We start from the raw sequence: 9427 nt of genomic DNA on the forward strand, positions 1-9427 counted from the left end.
GTCCCAGAAAGCTTCTGATTGCCTTAACATTGGCAGGTGGTGGTAATTTTTCAATTACCTCTACCTTTGCCTTATCCACCTCTATTCCCTTGCTTGAAATTTTGTGCCCACGGACAATTCCTTCAGTCACCATAAAGTGACATTTCTCCCAGTTTAAAACCAGGTTAGTCTCTTGGCACCTTTTCAGGACAAGTGCTAGGTGGTTAAGACAGGAGCTGAATGAGTCTCCATATACTGAGAAGTCATCCATGAAGACTTCCAGGAATTTCTTCACCATATCAGAGAAGATGGATAGCATGCATCTCTGAAAAGTTGCAGGAGCATTACACAGACCAAAAGGTATTCTCCTGTAGGCAAACACGCCAGAAGGGCAAGTGAATGCTGTTTTCTCTTGGTGCTGAGGATCTACTGCAATTTGGTTGTAACCTGAATAGCCATCCAAAAAGCAGTAATAATCATGACCAGCTAGTCTTTCTAGCATTTGGTCTATGAATGGTAAAGGAAAATGATCCTTTCTGGTGGCTGTATTGAGCCTTCTGTAGTCAATACACATACGCTACCCTGTGACTGTTCTTGTAGGAACCAGTTCATTTTTTTCATTATGAACCACTGTCATGCTTCCTTTCTTGGGGACAACTTGGATAGGGCTCACCCAGGGGCTATCAGAAATAGGATAAATAATCCCAACCTCTAGTAATTTAGTGACCTCTTTCTGCACCACCTCCTTCATGGCCGGATTTAGCCGCCTTTCTGGTTGAACCACTGGTTTGGCATTATCCTCCAATAGGATCTTGTGCATGCATCTTGCTGGACTAATGCCCTTAAGATCACTTATGGACCACCCAAGAGCTGTCTTGTGTGTCCTTAGCACTTCAATCAGTGCTTCCTTTTCCTGTGGATTTAAAGCATGATCACTGGAAAAGTGTCACCCTCTCCTAGAAATGCATACTTCAGGGATGGTGGTAGTGGTTTGAGCTCAGGTTTGGGAGGCTTATCCTCTTCCTGAGGAATTTTCAAAAATTCTTTTGTTTCCTCTGGTTCTTCCTGATCAGGCTGAACATCCCTGAAGATATCCTCTAGCTCTGATTCTAGACTTTCAGTCATATTGATCTCTTCCACCAAAGAGTCAATAATGTCAGCGCTCATGCAGTCATCTAGTGTGTCTGGATGTTGCATAGCTTTTACAGCATTCAACTTGAACTCATCCTCATTGACTCTCAGGGTTACTTGCCCTTTTTGTACATCAATAAGAGTTCGTCCAGTTGCTAGGAAAGGTCTTCCTAGAATGAGAGTTGCATTCTTATGCTCCTCCATTTCCAGCAGTACAAAGTCAGTTGGAAAGGCGAATGGCCCAACCTTGACAATCATGTCCTCAATTATGCCTGATGGATATTTAATGGAGCCATCAGCAAGTTGTAGACATATCCGGGTTGGTTTGACTTCTTCAGTCAACCCAAGCTTTCTGATAGTGGATGCAGGTATTAGATTGATAGTTGCTCCAAGGTCACACAGGGTTGTCTTGGTGCAAGCACCTTCTAATGTGCATGGTATCATAAAGCTTCCTGGATCTTGAAGCTTTTCTGGTAAGCTTTTCAGAATGACTGCACTGCATTCTTCAGTGAGAAACACCTTTTCAGTTTCTCTCCAATCCTTCTTATGACTTAAGATCTCTTTCATGAACTTAGCATAAGAAGGTATTTGCTCAAGTGCCTCTGCAAACGGAATCTTTATTTCAAGAGTCCTTAGATAGTCTGCAAAGCGGGCAAATTGCTTATCCTGTTCCGCTTGGCGGAGTTTCTGAGGATAAGGCATCTTGGCTTTATATTCTTCAACCTTAGTTGTTGCAGGTTTATTCCTTACAGAGGTGGTTGGAGAAGCCTTTTTAGAGGGGTTACTACCAGCACTCTCAGGTGTCTGATTCCCCATTGGCGTTTGAACGCCAGGATTGGGTGAAGAATGGGCGTTTAACGCCAACTTTTCCCCCTTTTCTGGCGTTTAAACGCCAGAACTGGGCAGGGAATGGGCGTTTAACGCCAGCTTTTCCCCCCTTTCTGGCGTTTGAACGCCAAGAGTATTCCTCTCTGGGCTCTTACTGTCCTCAGTAGGATTTTGGACAGTGGGTTGGTTATCCTCTGTCAATTGTTACTTTATTGGCTTTTTGCTACTTTGAGCAGTGTTATTCAATGTCTTCCCACTCCTCAGTTGAACTGCTTGGCATTCTTCTGTTATCTGTTTAGATAACTGCTGTTTTGCCTGATTCAACTGTGATTCTATGTTCTTGTTAGCAATCTTAGTTTCTTGGAGCATCTCTTTAAATTCTGCTAACTGTTTTGTCATCAGGTGTATTGCTGATTAAGCTCAACCATCTGTTCTTGTGGATTAGGATCAGTGGCTACTGCCATAACTTCTTCTTTTGTAGAGGACTCATTGCTAGAGTACAAATGTTGATTTCTAGCAACAGTATCTATAAGCTCTTGAGCCTCTTTAATCGTCTTCCTCATATGTATAGATCCACCAGCTGAGTGGTCTAGAGACATCTGAGCTTTTTCTGTAAGCCCACAGTAGAAGATGTCTAACTGTACCCACTCTGAAAACATTTTAGAGGGGCATTTTCTTAGCATACCTCTGTACCTCTCCCAGGCATTATAAAGGGATTCATTATCCTCTTGTTTAAAGCCTTGGATGTCCAGCCTTAGCTGTGTCATCCTTTTTGGAGGGTAAAATTGATTCAGGAATTTGTTTGATAACTGTCTCCATGTTTTTATGCTTGCTGTGGGTTGGTTATTCAACCACCTCTTAGCTTGATCTTTTACAGCAAATGGAAACAGTAATAATCTGTAGACATCTTGATCCGCCTCTTTATCACGTACTGTGTCAGCAATTTGTAAGAACTGTGCCAGAAACTCAGTAGGTTCTTCCTGTGGAAGACTGGAATACTGGCAATTTTGCTGCACCATGATAATGAGTTGAGGATTTAGCTCAAAGCTGCTTGCTTTAATGGGAGGTATACAGATACTATTCCCATATGCAGCTGTAATGGGGTTAGCATATGACCCCAGAGTCCTTCTGGACTGCTCAATTCCACTTAGGTCCATGATGGAGAAAGGGAGATGATGCAGATATCATTTTATTTTTATTTTTTTATTTTAATTAAAAGTGACCGAAAATAATAAAATAAAATAAATGGAAAATAAAATAAAATTTCGAAAAATAAAATCAAAGCAAATTGAAAACTAAATTAATTAACAATTAAAAAGATTTTGGAATTAACAATTAAAAAGATATGATTGAGAATTATTTTGAAAAAGATATGATTGAGAAGATATGATTGCAAATAAAAAAATGATTGAAAAGATATGATTGAAGAAATTAAAAAGATTTGATTTTTGAAAAAGATTTGAAAAGATCAATTTTTGAAATTAGAATTTTGACTTGACTAAAAAAAAGATATGATTTTGAAAATCTTTGACTAATTTAATGCAAAATTTCGAAAATTATGAGTAAAATAAGGAAAGGATATTTTTTTTATTTTTAAATTTTAATGAGGAAAGAGAAAAACAACAGAACGACACTAAACTTAGAAATTTTTAGAAAATCAAACACAAATTTTCGAAAACTTAAAGGAAAACACAAAGAAGACACCAAACTTAAAATTTTTAAAAATCAAGAAAGAGCTAAGGACATGCAAATTCGAAAAATTAAAAGAAAACAAAGGCATGCAATTGACACCAAACTTAAAATATGAAACTAAACTCAAATAAAAGACTCTAAACCGTCAGTTGTCCAAACTCGAACAATCTCCGGCAACGGCGCCAAAAACTTGGTACACGAAATTGCAATCACACTTTTGCAATTCCGCACAACTAACAAGCAAGTGCACTGGGTCGCCCAAGTAATACCTTACGTGAGTAAGGGTCGATCCCATGGAGATTGTCGGCTTGAAGCAAGCTATGGTTATCTTGTAACTCTTAGTCAGGATATCAATAATTATCAGGGTTGATTGTGAAAAGTAAAAGAACATGAAATAAGTACTTGTTTTGCAATAATGGAGAACAGGTTGAGGTTTTGGAGATGCTCTATCTTCTGAATCTCTGCCTTCCTACTGTCTTCTTCTTCAAGCACGCAAGACTCCTTCCATGGCAAGCTGTATGTAGGGTTTCACCGTTGTCAATGGCTACCTCCCATCCTCTCAGTGAAAATGTTCAATGCGCTCTGTCACAGCACGGCTAATCATCTGTCGGTTCTCAATCAGGTTGGAATAGAATCCAGTGATTCTTTTGCGTCTGTCACTAACGCCCAGCCTTCAGGAGTTTGAAGCTCGTCATAGTCATTCAATCCTTGAATCCTACTCAGAATACCACAGACAAGGTTTAGACCTTCCGGATTCTCTTGAATGCCGCCATCAATTCTAGCTTATACCACGAAGATTCTGATTAAGGTATCCAAGAGATATCTACTCAATCTAAGGTAGAACGTAGGTGGTTGTCAGGCACACGTTCATATGTGAGAATGATGATGAGTGTCACGGATCATCACATTCATCAGGTTTAGGAACAAGTGATATCTTAGAATAGGAGCAAGCGTGATTGATTGAAAAACAGTAGTAATTGCATTAATCCATCAAGACACAGCAGAGCTCCTCACCCCCAACCATGGGGTTTAGAGACTCATGTTGTCAAAGATACAATGAGAAACGTGTAAAGTGTCATGAGGTACAGATACAATATCAAAAGGTCCTATTAATAGTGAACTAGTAACCTAGGATATACAGAAATGAGTAAATGACGTAAAAATCCACTTCCGGGGTCCACTTGGTGTGTGCTTGGGCTGAGCATTAAAGCTTTCATGTGTAGAGACTTTTTCTGGAGTTAAACGCCAGCTTTTATGCCAGTTTGGGCGTTTAACTCCAATTTTTGTGCCAGTTCTGGCGTTAAACGCTGGGAATTCTAAAACTGATTTGCAACGCCGGTTTGGGCCATCAAATCTCGAGCAAAGTATGAACTATTATACATTGCTGGAAAGCCCAGGATGTCTACTTTCCAACGCAATTGAGAGCGCGTCAATTGGGCTTCTGTAGCTCTAGAAAATTCACTTCGAGTGCAGGGAGGTCAGAATCGAACAACATCTGCAATCCTTTTCAGCCTCTAAATCAGATTTTTGCTCAAGTCCCTCAATTTTAGCCAGAAAATACCTGAAATCACAGAAAAACACACAAACTCATAGTAAAGCCCGAAAAGTAAATTTTAACTAAAAAATAATAAAAATGTTACTAAAAACTAACTAAAACATACTAAAAACATACTAAAAATAATGCCAAAAAGCGTATAAATTATCCGCTCATCAGCAAGCAGAGATTCAGAAGGAACACAGCATCTTCATGCACTTATCTGAAATTCCCACCAATGAATTACATAAGTATTTCTATCTTTATTTTATGCTTTATTTATTCTTATATTCGAAAATCATTATAACCATTTGAATCCGCCTAACTGAGATTTACAAGATGACCATAGCTTGCTTCATACCAACAATCTCCGTGGGATCGACCCTTACTTACTTGCTGGTTAGTTATGCGAAGTAGTGACAAAGTGTGATTCACGTTTGTGAGCTCCAAGTCTATTGGCGCCATTGTTGATGATCACAATTTATGCGCACCAAGTTTCTGGCGCCGTTGCCGGGGATTGTTCGAGTTTGGACAACTGATGGTTCATCTTGTTGCTCAGATTAGGTAATTTTATTTTCAAAAAGTTTTCAAAAATCTTTCAAAAATTTTTTTTCTCTTTTTCGTTTCTCTAAAGATAATTTTCAATAAAATACAAAAAATTTTTTAACAAAATCATAAAAACCAAAAATATTTTTGTGTTTCTTGTTTGAGTCTAGTGTCAATTTTCGAAAAATCATGCATGTGCTCTTCATGATCTTCAAGTTGTTCTTGACAAGTCTTCTTGTTTGATCTTCATATTTTCTTGTTTTGTGTTTTTTGTTGTTTTTCCTATGCATTTTTGCATTCATAGTGTCTAAGCATTGAAAATTTCTAAGTTTGGTGTCTTGTATGTTTTTTTTCTTGAAAATTTTTCAAAAATAAGTCTTGATGTTCATCTTGATCTTCAAAGTGTTCTTGGTGTTCATCTTCACATTCATAGTGTTCTTGCATGCATCATGTGTTTTGATCCAAAATTTTTATGTTTTGGGTCATATTTGTGTTTTTCTCTCTCATCAAAAAAAATTTAAAAAATAAAAAAAAATATCTTTTCCTTATTTTTCTCATAAATTTTCGAAATCTTTGGGTTGACTTAGTCAAAAAATTTTTAAAATAAGTTGTTTGTTGTTAGTCAAGTCAAGATTTCAATTTTAAAAATCTTATCTTTTCAAAACTTTTTCAAAAATCAAATCTTTTTCATTTTTTTATTATTTTCAAAATTTTAAAAAATTGATTTTTAAAATCTTTTTTCTTAATTTTATTTCATAATTTTCGAAAACTTTACTAACAATTAATGTGATTGATTCAAAAATTTGAAGTTTGTTACTTTTTTGTTAAGAAAGGTTCAATCTTTAAATTCTAGAATCATATCTTTTAGTTTCTTATTAGTTAAGTAATCAATTTTAATTTTAAAAATCAAATCTTTTTTTATCTCCTTTTCAAACCTTTTTCAAAATATCTTTCTCAATCATATCTTTTCAAAATATCTTTTTCAAATCATATCTTTTTCAAAATCAATTTCAAATATCTTTTCAAAATTGATTTTCAAATCTTTTTCAACTAACTAATTGACTTTTTGTTTGTTTCTTATCTTTTTCAAAACCACCTAACCACTTTTAGCTCTCAAATTTTTGAAAATTCCTCCCTCTTTTTCAAAATTCTTTTAATTAATTAATTGTTTCAAATTTTTAATTTTAATTTTATTTCTTCTCTTAATTTTCAAAAATCACTAACCTTTTTTCAAAACAATTTTCGAAAACTCTTCTCTCTCATCTCTTTCTATTTATTTTGTTAATTACTAACACTTCTCCTCATCTAAAAATTCGAACTCTCTCTTCTCCTCTATGATCGAATTTTTCTCCTTCATCTTCTATTCTTTTCTTCTTCTACTTATATAAAGGAATCTCTATACTGTGAGATAGAGGATTCATCTTCCCTCTTTGTTTTCTTCTCTTTCATATGAGCAGGAACAAGAAAAAAGGCATTCTTGTTGAAGCTGATCCTGAAGCTGAAAGGACCTTGAAGAGGAAGCTAAGAGCAGCTAAAGCAAAGTACTCTGAAGAGGACCTAACTAAAATTTTCGAATAGGAAAAGGATATGGCAGCCGAACCCAACAACAACAATGCAAGGAAGATGCTTGGTGACTTTACTGCACCAAATTCCAACTTACATGGAAGAAGCATCTCAATCCCTGCCATTGGAGCAAACAACTTTGAGCTAAAACCTCAGTTAGTTTCTCTGATGCAACAGAACTGCAAGTTTCATGGACTTTCATCAGAAGATCCCTATCAGTTTTTAACTGAATTCTTACAGATCTGTGATACTGTTAAGACTAATGGAGTAGATCCTAAAGTCTACAGGCTCATGCTTTTTCCTTTTGCTGTAAGAGACAGAGCTAGAACATGGTTGGACTCACAACCTAAAGATATCCTGGACTCTTGGGATAAGCTGGTCACGGCCTTCTTGGCCAAGTTCTTTCCTCCTTAAAAGCTGAGCAAGCTTAGACTGGATATTCAGACCTTCAAGCAAAAAGATGGTGAATCCCTCTATGAAGCTTGGGAAAGATACAAGCAGTTGACCAAAAAGTTTCCTTCTGACATGCTTTCAGAGTGGACCATTTTAAATATATTCTATGATGGTCTATTTGAGTTCTCTAAGATGTCACTGGACCATTCTGCAGGTGGATCCATTCACCTAAAGAAAATGCCTGCAGAAGCTCAAGAACTCATTGACATGGTTGCAAATAACCAATTCATGTACACCTCTGAGAGGAATCCTGTGAGTAATAGGACGCCTCATAAGAAGGGAGTTCTTGAAATTGATGCTCTAAATGCCATACTGGCCCAGAACAAAATATTGACCCAACAAGTCAATATGGTATCTCAGAGTCTTAATGGATTACAAAATGCATCCAACAGTACTAAAGAAGCATCTTCTGAAGAAGAAGCCTATGATCCTGAGAACACTGCAATGCCAGAGGTGAATTACATGGGTGAAGCCTATGGAAACACCTATAATCCCTCATGGAGAAATCATCCAAATTTCTCATGGAAGGATCAACAAAATCCCCAACAAGGCTTTAATAATAGTGGAAGAAATAGGTTTAGCAATGGTAAGCCTTTTCCATCATCTACTCAGCAACAGACAGAGAATTTTGAGCAGAACCCCTCTAGCTTAGCAAACATAGTCTTTGATCTATCTATGGCCACTTTAAGTTTCATGAGTGAAATAAGGTCCTCCATTAGAAATTTAGAGGCACAAGTGGGTCAGCTGAGTAAGAAAATCACTGAAATTCCTCCTAGCACTCTCCCAAGCAATACAGAAGAGAATCCAAAAAGAGAGTGCAAGGCCATTGATATTATCAATATGGCCGAATCCAAAGAGAAAGAGAAGGACGTGAATCCCAGTGAGGAAGACCTCCTGGGACGTCCTCTGAACAAAAAGGAGTTCCAAACTGAGGAACCTAAGGAATCTAAGGCTCACCTAGAGACCATAGATATTCCATTGAACCTCTTTTTACCATTCATGAGCTCTGAGAACTATTCTTCCTCTGAAGAAGATGAAGAAGTAACTAAAGAGCAAGTTGCTCAATATCTAGGAGCCATCATGAAGCTAAATGCCAAGTTGTTTGGTAATGAGACTTGGAAAGGTGAACCTCCTTTGCTCATTAGTGAACTAGATACATGTGTTCAACAAACTCTACCTCAAAAGAAACAAGATCATGGTAAATTCTTAATATCCTGTACCATAGGCACCATGACCTTTGAGAAGGCTCTGTGTGACCTGGGGTCAAGTATAAATCTCATGCCACTCTCTGTAATAGAGAAGCTGGGGATCTTTGAGGTACAAGCTGCAAGAGTCTCATTAGAGATGGCAGAAAAGTCAATAAAACAAGCTTATAGATTGGTAGAGGACGTGTTAATGAAGGTTAAAGGCCTTTACATCCCTGCTGATTTCATAATCTTAGACACTGGGAAGGATGAGAACGAATCCATCATTCTTGGAAGACCCTTCCTAGCCACAGCAGGAGCTGTTATTGATGTTGACAGAGGAGAGCTAGTCCTTCAATTGAATGGGGACTACCTTGTGTTTAAAGCTCAAGGATCTTCCTCTGTAACTATGGAGCGGAAGCTAAAAAAGCTTCTCTCAATACAGAGTCAAACAAAGTCCCCACAGTCAAACTCTAAGTTTGGTGTTGGGAGGCCACAACCAAACTCTATGTTTGGT

The 9427-nt window shown here is 37.3% G+C and overlaps 1 non-coding gene across 1 annotated transcript; it reads right to left on the reverse strand.

Annotated features, from left to right (window-relative positions):
• Positions 1–7696: 7696 nt before the first annotated feature.
• On the reverse strand, positions 7697–7804 carry LOC130958227 (small nucleolar RNA R71). The gene has a single exon (XR_009077360.1). It is a non-coding gene; the product is annotated as a small nucleolar RNA R71 (small nucleolar RNA).
• Between the last annotated feature and the right edge of the window lie 1623 nt (positions 7805–9427).

Source organism: Arachis stenosperma, chromosome 10, assembly GCF_014773155.1.
Source record: "Arachis stenosperma cultivar V10309 chromosome 10, arast.V10309.gnm1.PFL2, whole genome shotgun sequence".
In the NCBI taxonomy this organism is placed as follows: domain Eukaryota; kingdom Viridiplantae; phylum Streptophyta; class Magnoliopsida; order Fabales; family Fabaceae; genus Arachis; species Arachis stenosperma.